Raw genomic sequence first — 13,024 nt, 5'->3', positions numbered from 1 at the left:
CGGCCAATCCGAAGGCCCGGGGGTGGGAGACAGACGGTGTGAGTGAGCTGCGCCTGCGCGGTGCAAAGCTACTGCCGTCCCCTGCAGGTGGTGGTGGACGCTGTCTTCGCTGCTTCTGTGAGGGTGCAGCCTTAAGGCCTCAGAGAAATTCTGACTCCGGTCTCCCGACTGCAGCCACGAACGCCTCAGGTTAAGGACAGAGGACCAGGTAGCGTTCGCGCTTTTACCTTAGAAGTTTGAAGTTTTTAATTATTTTAGATTTACAGAAAAGTTCCCAGAATAGTACAAGAAACTGTATATCTGATAACTTAGATCCCCCTTTGTTAACATTTAGTCGCATTTGCTTTATCATTTTCCTCTGGATATGGTTTCTTCCTTCCTATGAGCCGCCTGAGAGAAAGTTGCACATGAATAGGCCTGTACCCCTATATACTTTGTGTGCACTTGGGGCATTTTCTTATATAACCATCATACAAAGAGCAAAATCAGGAAATTAACAGTGCTATAATATGATAATCTCAAGAGTTTATTCACATTTCACTAATGGTCCCAATAATCCTTAACAGCCCAAAAAAAAAAAAAAATTTTTTTTTTTTCTTGTCAAGGATCCAGTCCACTCCAATACATGTTACATTTGGTTGTCAAGTGTCTTTTAGACTCCTTTAATCTGGAACATTTCCTTAGTTGGTGTATTACTCAAGATTCTTTAGAGAAACAGAACTGATAGGTTTTTTTTTTTTAAATATTCATTTGTTTCTTTGGCTGTGTTGGGTCTTAGCTGCGGCACACAGGATCTTCATTGTAATCCATGGACCCTCTAGTTTTGTCTCACAAACTCTCGAGCTCAGTGGGCTTTAGTAGTTGCAGATTCTTAAATTTCTGATCTTACTCAGTGACTTTTTTTTCCCCCTTCTGTGAAATGAATAGTGAAGCTATCTGCTGAGAGGAACATTGTGGAAATGAGTGTGGTGAAAGTTTGTCTTTTGTGGCAACTGAGGGCAAATTATGAGATTTCTTAGCAACAATGAAAGTCTAACTCAGATTTTGTACTTTCTCCTGAGAGCAGCAGAGGAAGAAAATGGCTGGGGTCAACTGTTTAACAAAGGTTAATTGAGTGCTGCAGACAGAAAGATGTCTTAAGACAAATGCCCTGTCATCAAGAAGCTTAAAATCAAGTTGGGGAGATGGATGAGTAAAGCAGAGTCACGTGAGAACCTGTTGAGATGATGGGAGGAAGAGGTATGGACTAAAGGATCTTAAAATTCAAACTGCAGAGTTAAAGAATTCTTTTAGAGAAAGTGGCTTATGGGATTTTTTTTTAAAGAAAACTTATAGATTTTAGGTGAAGAGATGGTAGGGATGTTGCAGGCAGAGGGTACAACTTGTGGGAAAGGCACAGAGGCAAACAGCAAAAGTGGTTCAAGGTGTAGAATTGGGTGGGAGTGGCTTGTAGAGGATGGAGCTATACCACCAGTGGGGCCAGATCATGAGACCCTTGCATTTTATTCATTAAAATTTTTTTATTGGAGTATAGTTGATTTACAATATTGTGTTAGTTTCAAGTGTATAGCAAAGTGAATCAGTTCTCTCTCTCCATAAATATATATCCATCCTTTTTTTAGGTTCTTTTCCCATGTAAGTTGTTAACAAAATATTGAGTAGAGTTCTCTGTGCTATATAGGTCTTTGTTAGTTACCTATTTTGTATATAGTAGTGTGTATATGTTAATCCCAATCTCCTAATTTATCACTTACTCCCGCGTTTTCCCTTTGGTAACAGTAAGTTTGATTTCAAGATTTGTGAGCCTGTTACTATTTGTAAATAAGTTCCTTGTGTTGTTTTTAAAATTAGATTCCACATATAAGTAATATCATGTGATGTTTGTCTTTCTCTGACTCACTTCACTTAGTATAATAATCTCTGGGTCCATCCATTTTGCTGCAAATGGCATTATTTCATTCTTTTTTATGGCCAAGTAATATTCCATTGTATACACGTACCATATTTTCTTTATCTGTTCATCTGCTGATGGACATTTTGGTTGCTTCTATGTCTTGGCTATTGTAAATTGTGCTGCTGTGAACATTGGGATGCATGTATTTTTTTGAATTATGTTTTTTTGTGAACATATACCAAGGACTGAGACTGCTGGATCATATGGTAGATTGATATTTAGTTTTTTAAGGAACCTCCATATTGTTCTCCATAATGATTGTACCACTTTAAATTCCGACCAATCGTGTAGGAGGGTTCCCCTTTCTCCACACCCTCTTCAGCATTTTTGTTTGTTTGTTTTTAGATTATTTGATGATGGCCATTGTGACTGGTGTGAGGTGATTCGGCATTGCATTTTTCTAATGATTAGTGATGTTGAGCATCTTTACATGTACTTTTGGGCCATCTGTCTTTTTTGGAGAAGTATGTCTGGATCTTTTGCTCATTTTTTGAGTGGGTTGTTATTTTGGTATCAAGCTGCATGAACTGTTTGTATATTTTGGTGATTAATACCTTGTTGGTCACTTTGTTTGCAAATATTTTCTCACATTCTGTTGGTTTTGTTTCTGTTTTCTTTTACTGTGCAAAAGCTTTTAAGTTCAATTAGGTCCTGTTTGCTTATTTTATTTTCATTACTCTAGAAGGTGGATCAAAAAAGATATTGCTATAATTTATGTCAGAGTGCTGCCTATGTTTTCCTTGAAGAATTTTAGGTCTTTAGTCCATTTTTAGTATATTTTTGTGTCTAGTGCTAGAGAGTGTTCTAATGTCATTCTTTTACATGTAGCTGTCCAGTTTTCTTGGCATCACTTATTGAGGAAACTGTCTTTTCCCCATGTATATTCTTGCTTCTTTTGTCAATGATTGATTGACCACAGGTGTGTAGATTTATTGCTGGATTTTCAGTTCAGTTCCTTTGATCTGTATTTCTTCTTTTGTGCCGGTGCCACACCAGTACTCAGAAAACTGTAAGGTGCTGATGAAAGAAATCAAAGATGACACAAACAGTTGGAAAGAAATACCATGTTCTTGGATTGGAAGAATCATTTTTGTCAACATTGAGGCAGGAGATAGCCAGGCTAGGCAATTTCAGCTATACTCTTGTTTACATTTCTTGGTGCAAGAAAAAGGTGAGCTGTAGGTTAGATACTTACAACCAGCCTCCTGTTTGCTCTTCCACATGGAAGTAACAACTGAAACAGGGTAAATAGCCAGGCTTTGTCTCCTGAGGACACCATAAAATAACAGTCATGGCAGGAACAGAGAGGGGCTAAACCTTGTTTGAGTAAAAGGAGCAGTTGAGTTCAGTTCAGTCACTCAGTCGTGTTCGACTCTTTGCAACCCCATGAATCATAGTATGCCAGGCCTCTCTGTGTATCACCAACTCCCAGAGTTCACTCAAACTCATGTCCATCGAGTCGGTGATGCCATCCAGCCATCTCATCCTCTGTCATCCCCTTCTCCTCCTGCCCTCAATCCCTACCAGCATCAGAGTCTTTTCCAATGAGTCAGCTCTTCGCATGTAGGTGGCCAAAGTATTGGATTTTCAGCGTTAGCACAGTCCTACCAAAGAACACCCAGGACTGATCTCCTTCAGAATGGACTGGTTGGATCTCCTTGCAGTCCAAGGGACTCTCAAGAGTCTTCTCCAACACCACAGTTCAAAAGCATCAATTCTTCGGCACTCAGCTTTCTTCATAGTCCAACTCTCACATCCATACATGACCACTGGAAAAACCATAGCCTTGACTACATGGACCTTTGTTGGCAAAGTAATGTTTCTGCTTTTGAATATGCTATCTAGGTTGGTCATAACTTTCCCTCCAAGGAGTAAGCGTCTTTTAATTTCATGGCTGCAGTCACCGTCTGCAGTGATTGTGGAGCCCAAAAAAATAAAGTCTGACACTGTTTCCACTATTTTCCCATCTATTTGCCATGAAGTGATGGGACCAGAGCCTGGCTTGGAGAATTTTGAGCATTACTTTACTAGCGTGTGAGATGAGTGCGATTGTGTGGTAGTTTGAGCATTCTTTGGCATTTCCTTTCTTTGGGATTGGAATGAAAACTGACCTTTTCCAGTCCTGTGGCCACTGCTGAGTTTTCCAAATTTGCTGGCATATTGAGTGCAGCACTTTCACAGCATCATCTTTCAGGATTTGAAATAGCTCAACTGGAATTCCATCACCTCCACTAGCTTTGTTCATAGTGATGTTCTCTAAGGCCCACTTCACTTCACATTCCAGGATGGCTGGCTCTAGGTGAGTGATCACACCATCGTGATTATCTTGGTCGTGAAGCTCTTTTTTGTACAGTTCTTCTGTGTTTTTTTGCCACCTCTTCTTAATATCTTCTGCTTCTGTTAGATCCATACCATTTTTGTCCCTTATCGAGCCCATCTTTGCAAGAAATGTTCCCTTGGCATCTCTAATTTTCTGAAAGAGATCTCTAGTCTTTCCCATTCTGTTGTTTTCCTCTATTTCTTTGCATTGATTGCTGAGGAAGGCTTTCTTATCTCTTGCTATTCTTTGGAACTCTGCATTCAGATGCTTATATCTTCCCTTTTCTCCTTTGCTTTTTGCTTCTCTTCTTTTCACAGCTATTTGTAAGACCTCCCCAGACAGCCATTTTGTTACTTTTCCTTGGGGATGGTCTTGATCCCTGTCTCCTGTACAATGTCATGAACCTCCATCCATAGTTCATCAGGCACTCTGTCTATCAGATCTAGTCCCTTAAATCTATTTCTCACTTCCACTGTATAATCATAAGGGATTTGATTTAGGTCATACCTGAATGGTCTAGTGGTTTTCCCTACTTTTTTCAATTTCAGTCTGAATTTGGCAATAAGGAGTCCATGATCTAGGAGAAGGCAATGGCACCCCACTCCAGTACTCTTGCCTGGAAAATCCCATGGACGGAGGAGCCTAGTAGGCTGCCGTCCATAGGGTCGCAAGAATTGGACACGACTGAGCGACTTCACTTTCACGCATTGGAGAAGGAAATGGCAACCCACTCCAGTGTTCTTGTCTGGAGAATCCCAGGGATGGGGGAGCCTGGTGGGCTGCCGTCTATGGGGTCGCATAGAGTCAGACACGACTGAAGCGACTTAGCAGCAGCAGCAGCAGCAGTCCATGATCTGAGCCACAGTCAGCTCCCGGTCTTGTTTTTGCTGACTGTATAGAGCTTCTCCATCTTTGGCTGCAAAGAATATAATCAATCTAATTTCAGTGTTGACCATCTGGTGATGTCCATGTGTAGAGTCTTCTCTTGTATTGTTGGAAGAGGGTGTTTGGTATGACCAGTGCATTCTTTTGGCAAAACTCAATTAGCCTTTGCCCTGCTTCATTCTGTATTCAAGGCCAAATTTGCCTGTTACTCCAGGTGTTTCTTGACTTCCTACTTTTGCATTCCAGTCCCTTATAATGAAAAGGACATCTTTTTTGGATGAGATACCCCTCGTCCAAGGTAAGGAGCAGCGGCTGCGCTTTGCTGGAGCAGCCATGAAGAGATACCCCACGTCCAGGGTAAGAGAAACCCAAGTAAGACGGTAGGTGTTGCCAGAGGGCATCAGAGGGCAGACACACTGAAACCATAATCACAGAAAACTAGTCAGTCTGATCACACGGACCACAGCCTTGTCTAACTCAGTGAAACTAAGCCATGCTGTGTGGGGCCACCCAAGATGGGTGGGTCATGGTGGAGAGGTCTGACAGAATGTGGTCCACTGGAGAAGGGAATGGCAAACCACTTCAGTGTTCTTGCCTTAAGAACCCCATGAACAGTATGAAAAGGCAAAAAGATAGGACGCTGAAAGATGAATTCCCCAGGTCAGTAGGTGCCCAATATGCTACTGGAGATCAGTGGAGAAATAACTCCAGAAAGAATGAAGGGATGGAGCCAAAGCAAAAACAACACCCAGCTGTGGATGGGACTGGTGATAGAAACAAGGTCCGATGCTATAAAGAGCAATATTGCCTAGGAACCTGGAATGTCAGGTCCATGAATCAAGGCAAATTGGAAGTGGTCAAACAGGAGATGGCAAGAGTGAACGTCGACATTCTAGGAATCAGTGAACTAAAATGGACTGGAATGGGTGAATTTAACTCAGATGACCATTATATCTACTACTGTGGGCAGGAATCCCTTAGAAGAAATGGAGTAGCCATCATGGTCAACAAAAGAGTCCGGATGGATGCAATCTCAAAAACGACAGAATGATCTCTGTTCGTTTCCAAGGCAAACCATTCACTATCACAGTAATCCAAGTCTATGCCTCAACCAGTAATGCTGAAGAAGCTCAAGTTGAATGGTTCTATGACGACCTACAAGACCTTTTAGTACTAACACCCAAAAAAGTAAAAGGTCGGGAGGTCGTATATTTCCCATCCTTGGGGCAAGGGTTTTTAGGGGTCAAAAAGGAGGGGACCCCACTCCCATGATATGTGATGCTAATATGTGATCTCATTGGCCTCTGGGATGGAATCCATCTTGGAAAAAAAGTTGCACACGTGTGTCGGGGAGAGTCTTATGGTAGGTCAAGTGTGGAAAAAGAAACCAGATAATTGGCTAAAGGTAAAGACTCAAAAGAACTGTCCTATGTAAACGGCTCAACCACCTCTTTACTGTGCTCCTCCTCCCTAGTGGGGATGCCCACACCCTTTCTCTCTGGGTGTGCATCTCTGCCTTGCTTCTATCTTTTTTTTTTTTTTTTCTTGCTTCTATCTTAACAAACTGTCTCTGTGTATTCTCCCACTTATTGTTGTGCTATGTCTCTAATAATAAATTTTGTACCTGCATTAACAGTTTTTGCCACCGTGAGAAATGCATTTTTCCTTGGGGGGCAAAGATCCAGGGAAAAATAGCTTCTAGCCTCTAGCACTTGTTGATCTGATGGCTAGGATTCCTGGTTTTCATCCAGGCTGTGAAAGTGAACATGTTAGTCACTCAGTCATGTCCGAGGCTTTGCAACCCCATGGACTGTAACCTGCCAGGCTTCTTTGTCCCTGGAATTCTCCAGGCAGGAATACTAAAGTAGGTTGCCATTCCCTTCTCCAGGGGATCTTTCCAACCTGGGGATTGAACCCAGGTCTCCCATATTGAAGGCAGAATCTTTACCATATGAGTCACTAGGGAAGCCCAGGCTACTCAGGTTCACTTCTGGGGCAGGGAATTAGGGTCTTGCTTCACACCAACACTCACTGCTGCCTCTCCAAGATCAAAATGACTGTACTATCATACATGTTTGTCAAAAACTCATCAAACTGTACAATTAAAATGGGTTGATTTTTTTATATGTAAATTATACATCAATAAGCTGATTAAAAAAATTTTTTAAATGAGTATACTACCTGAGGTAATCTACAGATTCAGTGTTGCTGCTGCTGTGTCACTTCAGTCATGTCCAACTCTGTGCCACCCTATAGATGGCAGCCCACCAGGCTCCCCTGTCCCTGGGATTCTCCAGGCAAGAACACTGGAGTGGGTTGCCATTTCCTTCTCCAATGCATGAAAGTGAAAAGTGAAAGTGAAGTCGCTCAGTCGTGTCTGACTCTTAGCGACCCCATGGACTACAGCCCACCAGGCTCCTCCGTCCATGGGATCTTCCAGGCAAGAGTACTGGAGTTGGGGTGCCATCGCCTTCTCCACAGATTCAGTGCAATCCCTTTCAAATTACCAATGCCATTTGTCATAGAAATAGAACAAAAATGTTTTAAATTTGTATGGAAACACAAAAGACCTTGAATAGCTAAACAGTCTTTAAATAGAAAAACAGAGCTGGGGGAATCAGGCTTCCTGATTTCAGACTATACTACAGAATCTTGCATTTTAAGCTAAGGATTTTGAACTTTGATCTGAAAGCCATGAGAAGCCACCAAAGAATTTCAAGCAGGTAGTGATTTTTTATTTAGCTTCTAGAAGCATCATAGAGAAGTTTGGGAGGGGTGGGACTGTGGTGAAGCTTACTTAATTGAAGTAAGGAGTGGTGTGTGCAGAAGCAATGGAACAAGAAGGGAAGGGTCGGTATCTGGTTGTAGGAAGAAAGAGAAAGCTAGGATGATGTCTTGGGTTCCCAGCTTGAGTAACAGTGACAAACAGTGATTTTGCAATTTGCTGAGATTAAACAAATAAGAAGCAGGTTAGAGGTAAAGGAGACCCATAGTCAGATATTGGCAGATTTTATGGCAATAGGAAAATGAGGCATGAATGGGAGAGTGGTGATGAATTGATTTACACTGCAGTCCAGCCTGGTTAGAGAAGGGAATCAATCTTGGTTGGTAACCAAGACAGATTAGACTTATCTGAGGTTTCTAAGTTGAAAAATGGGTGGGAGAGGTAAAAGGCTGGAAGGCTGGGTTTCAAGAATGAAACTTTAGAGTAAAATTTTATATGTGGCACTTTGGAGGTAATGATGATGTGCTTTGATAGATGTTTAGTATACCTGTTTTCCTCTAGAAATGGTAAGTTTATTTGTAGGAGCATTTTTTTCCCAAGGAGAGGATCTGTATCTTTCATCAGACTCCCAAGGAAATCTCTTAGGACCCTATAAAAATTAAGAATTGGTATTAGCCCCATTGTAACCTGTTTCTCATATTTTCAGACATACCTGTCTTGCAGTTGCTATATGAGCAGAAGGCAAATGTTTCTTTATAAAGTTTAACTCAGAAGGGCCCTACAGAATATGAAGGGAAGAAAATAAAAGCACAATAGCAAAAAGGTAGCTGACAGGTTAGCAATTTATTAATAGTGTCTGCTCTCTCCAGTGTTTCCTCCCACTTTTAATATTGGGGCAGATGAGAGGTATGCATTGGCATGCAGTTTAGTATATGGCATCATTTATGTTTATAAATAAATGTATATCTTACTGTTTAAGCCTTTGGTTTTTTAGAAAGGAAGTTTTTAGATTTCTTTGTTCCTAAGCTTTGGTGGACACTAAAGTGGAACAAAAGGCTCTTCCTCTGGGATCAGAGTTAATAATTTGTTCCCATAACCTGAGAGGTGAGATAGAATTTGAAAAGAGTGATGTTTCTTTTATAAGCTTAATACTACCTGCTTAGCTTGACAGGTAAGATGGAAGCCAATATTGGAGGGACTAAGAAAATCCTTTAAGTATCCACAGTACTCCCTGTAGAAGTTACTTTCAGCAGCTGAAGCAAACGCATTTCATGCAGGTGCCAATTTTTTATTGTCAGGCACAAAAATGAGAGCTTTTCCAAATTTTTATGAAAGATTTTAAAAATACGGACTCTTCAGAAAACATTATACTGTGTAAATAATTAAGTCAGTTGGAATTCCAGGATGACATTTATAGAAATGAAGGATCTTTTCTGATAGGAAAGTAGTCTTTATTCCTCTCATAAATACTTAGGGAGGCAGGGTCTTGACCACAGTGAGGGGCCATGTGGAGCAGTTGCAGTGCTCTTACAAACCATCTTATATATTGTTTCATCCTCACAAAAATCCTAGGAGATGTGGGTACTGTTACCCTCTTATGCTAAGTGAGTAAAATATTAATAAAATGTGGTGATGAGATTTGTTCAAATATTCTGACTTCAGGGACTTCCTTGGTGGTCCAGTGGCTAAGACTCTGCACTTCTAAAGCAGGGGGCCTGAGTTTGATCCCTGGTCAGGGGACGAGGGAGCTTCCCTGGTGGCGATAGTGTTAAAGAGTCTGCCTGCCAGTGCAGGAAACGCAAGCGATGTGGGTTCGGTCACTGGGTCGGGAAGATCCCCCGGAGTAGGAAACGGCAGCCTGCCCCGGTATTCTTGCTTGGGAAATCCGATGGACAGAGGAGTCTGGCAGGAGTCCATGGAGCCACAGAGAACTGGACAAAACTGAGAAGCAAGTGACTAGATCCCGCATACTGCAACTAAAGATCCTGCACCTGGCACAGCCAAAATAAAGAAATATTTAAAAACAAACATTCTGGAAGCTTTTTTTCACTGGACCACAATGCGGGGAAAAACATTGAGGTGTCAGTTGACAGAGGCCTTAAATAAAGAGTTGAGCAGCTTAAATTCAGTTTAATGCTGAATAGATATCTTTGTGATTTTGAGTTGTGGGAATGATCAAATTAAATTGTTCTGGAAATTATGAGCTCATGCTCAGAAAGGGGTGATGAAGGAGTGGAGGCATGGAGACCTGTTTGAAGCATTTTCTGGTATGAGAGATCAGGACTTGGGTGAGATATCTGTGCCTTCCTTAGGAAGCCACTTCTTTGTACCCCAGGAAAGTTGTTTGCTGAACTTCTGCTTTATTGTGGGTTGAATTGGGTGAAAGAGGGAAAGGAAGGTTAAGTCGGTTGTAAAAGGAATGTCTTTGTACTACTGTATCCAGATGTATTATCCCCTCCTTGCCTTAGAGCTACTTCGCTGTCATACCCTTGAATCAGGTGACACCTGGCCAAGTCCCAGCATAAATGGTTTATCACTCTAGCCATCCCCGTTCAGTCTATACATGCGGTCATCCAGGCATTAATTCTGAGGCTAAGATGGTGGCTGTGGAAGTGCAGTAGAAGGGACCAGTTGAGAGATTTGAAGAAGAGGCAGGACTTCATGATGAATCCATTGGCTTCACAGTGAGTGCCTGCTATATAGTACACACTGTACTGGGCATGTAGAAGAAAGGAGGAAGAGACTGGTGGCTATTAATGAGTGCTAAGAGATTTCTCAAAGAACCAGCGTCTTGAAACAGCCAGCAAATGCTTTCTAGGGCATCACTTTTCCTGTTCCTTAGGAAATCATTACAGATATTGAGGAAGCTGGAAAATGTTGTTTGTTTAGGGAAGAAGAGAGTGAATTCTTTTTTGATGTGGCAAATCTGAAATATCAAAGTCATGGCAATTGTGAGGTTTAGGAATCTTCTTCACAAAGATGGTGGTTCACAACCTAAGTTTATAAGAAACTCTCAAGGGACTGAACACAGACCAAATGAGTCTTAGGGGATGATTCAAGAGAATTGGTGGAGGAAGGGGCAAACGGTTATAGAGACTAGGATTCAGAAGAGCTGGAGAGGCAGGGCAGCATTGTAGGGAAGTCTGGGCTTTGGAGTCAGTTGAACTACGTGGGAATACCAGTATGGCCATTCACTCGGTGGCCCTGGGAAGTGACAGAACATCTGCTGGTCTGCTTTCTTCTTTGTCGGGTGCAGATACTTACACCTGCCTGGTAAAGTTGTGAGTACTGTATGAAATAATTATGTAAAACTCCCTAGTATAAAAAAGGTGGGTAATAAATGAAAATTTTTATTATTAGCTGTTAGAGTCATGGAATAAACGAATCATTCCAAGGAGAAGATTGATATCAGTTTCAGATACATTTTAAAGACTGTGAAGGATGCAGCCTGGGTTGCACTATGGGATGTGAGAGATTTTTATCTTTAAAAATGGTGAATTCTGGGAACTTCCCTGGCTGTCCAGTGGTTAAGACTATACTTCCAATGCAGGGGGTGTGAGTTCGATCTCTGGTCAAGGAGCTAAGATCCCATATGCCATTTAGCCAAAACAAAAAGGTAAATTCTGAATGGTAATTTTCCTTGTTCCCATGTAATTCTCTGTAGGTTCCCAAATAGTTTCCTTTAGAAACAAAATAATGTTGTATATTATCTGTGTATTATTATTATTTTAAAAACTGAACTAGAAATGGGGAACATTGGCCACTTTATGTTCATTTCCCAGGCCTTCAGTTAATATGACATTTGCCTCAGTTCTGTGGTGATTCCATGGTTCAGGGAATCCTGGTTATTCTTTATGTAACCTGAATGCTTTTAGTTTTAAATATTGAGGTATTTAAAGTGACACTTATTGAATTGTTTTATTTTTTGCTTTTGTTGACATTAGTCTGCTATGATTCATTACACTGTGAACTCCTTAGCAGATAAATAAGAATTGAATTTCAGTTATGTTAAGTTCTGTGTTTTCTAAAGCAATACCAAAGAGAAAGGCTTATATTAGGGTCAAGAGTACAAAAGAACTATTATGTAATGTTTTCCTCACTTTCTATTCAAGTGTGAAATATGTAGGAATTCAGGGGAAGCAGCTGGATTATTGGAACAGTTAGGAACAGGATATAATAAATATATAAATATAATAAAATTTAGTAAGTTTTTTTTGTTGTTAGTCATTAAAATAAGTGTTGAGCTTATGGACCCAGGGTCTTAACAAAATTAGGAACAAGCTGATGGAAATAGTAGTCATCCCAAAATCTGCCCTTGGGGTTCCCAGCCCTGCCTACTGTCTTTCAGTTCCTTGAAGATATTGTTTTTCTTTTTTTTGTTTGTTTGTTTGTGACACAAGCTGGTCCATTACGCTGAAAGACTCTATTCATCCTCTGAAATTCAGCTCAGATGTCACTTCCTCAAGGAAGCCTCTGATACTCTCCCTGGGAGGGCCAGATTTCATTCTCCTGAACTTCTTCCTCAGAGAGAGCACTGATCACAACTGTATATGCTCCCTAGGGCAGAGAACAAGTCTAGCTTATTCAGGGCTCTAAGCCAAGCACCAAGAGCAGAGTACACAGTAGGCATGCAGTAAATGTTGAATGAAGTTCAGCATTTATTAAGCACTAAGTACCTCACCTCATTAACTCCTCACAGTTACCCTTTAGGTAGATTATCCCCATTAACAGATGACGAGAGTGACACTAGCGAAGTAACTTGCCCCAGGTCATATAGTCAATGAAGGACGCAGCCAGAACTTGATTCATGTCATTTTGATGGCAAAGCCAGTGTCCTTTTTTTCTTTTGTTTTTCTCATTGCATGCTATTATCCCATGGAAAAGCCAGTGTTCTGAACATGGCACTATGCTTAGAAAGACAAACAGAGGGTCTGATCAGAATGCAGTGATGTATTTATAATGGCCATTTGTAGTGTGCCTTCCCACCATCCATTTCTGCTTTCCCTAATCACAGGCCCTGCTTTCATTTGGAGGATACACAACTCTCCTTGTCTCAGTCCCCATGGTTTGGGTGTCCTCAGCCCCTGGGATGAAGTGCTGTGCCCATCAGCATGACCCATCCCATTGAAATAGGATGAAT

The 13,024-nt window shown here is 41.2% G+C and overlaps 1 long non-coding RNA gene across 1 annotated transcript in view; it reads left to right on the top strand.

Annotated features, from left to right (window-relative positions):
* The first annotated feature begins 8 nt into the window (after positions 1-8).
* The window catches only part of LOC129653811 (uncharacterized), a 42,369-nt gene continuing 29,353 nt past the window's right edge, over positions 9-13,024 (top strand). Inside the window, exon 1 of the long non-coding RNA XR_008715217.1 lies at positions 9-208. This is a non-coding gene — a long non-coding RNA (uncharacterized LOC129653811). The remainder of the gene's footprint in view (positions 209-13,024) is intronic.

This window comes from Bubalus kerabau, chromosome 1 (assembly GCF_029407905.1).
Source record: "Bubalus kerabau isolate K-KA32 ecotype Philippines breed swamp buffalo chromosome 1, PCC_UOA_SB_1v2, whole genome shotgun sequence".
Classification (NCBI taxonomy): Eukaryota; Metazoa; Chordata; class Mammalia; order Artiodactyla; family Bovidae; genus Bubalus; species Bubalus kerabau.
This window is presented reverse-complemented; position numbering and strand designations above follow the sequence as displayed.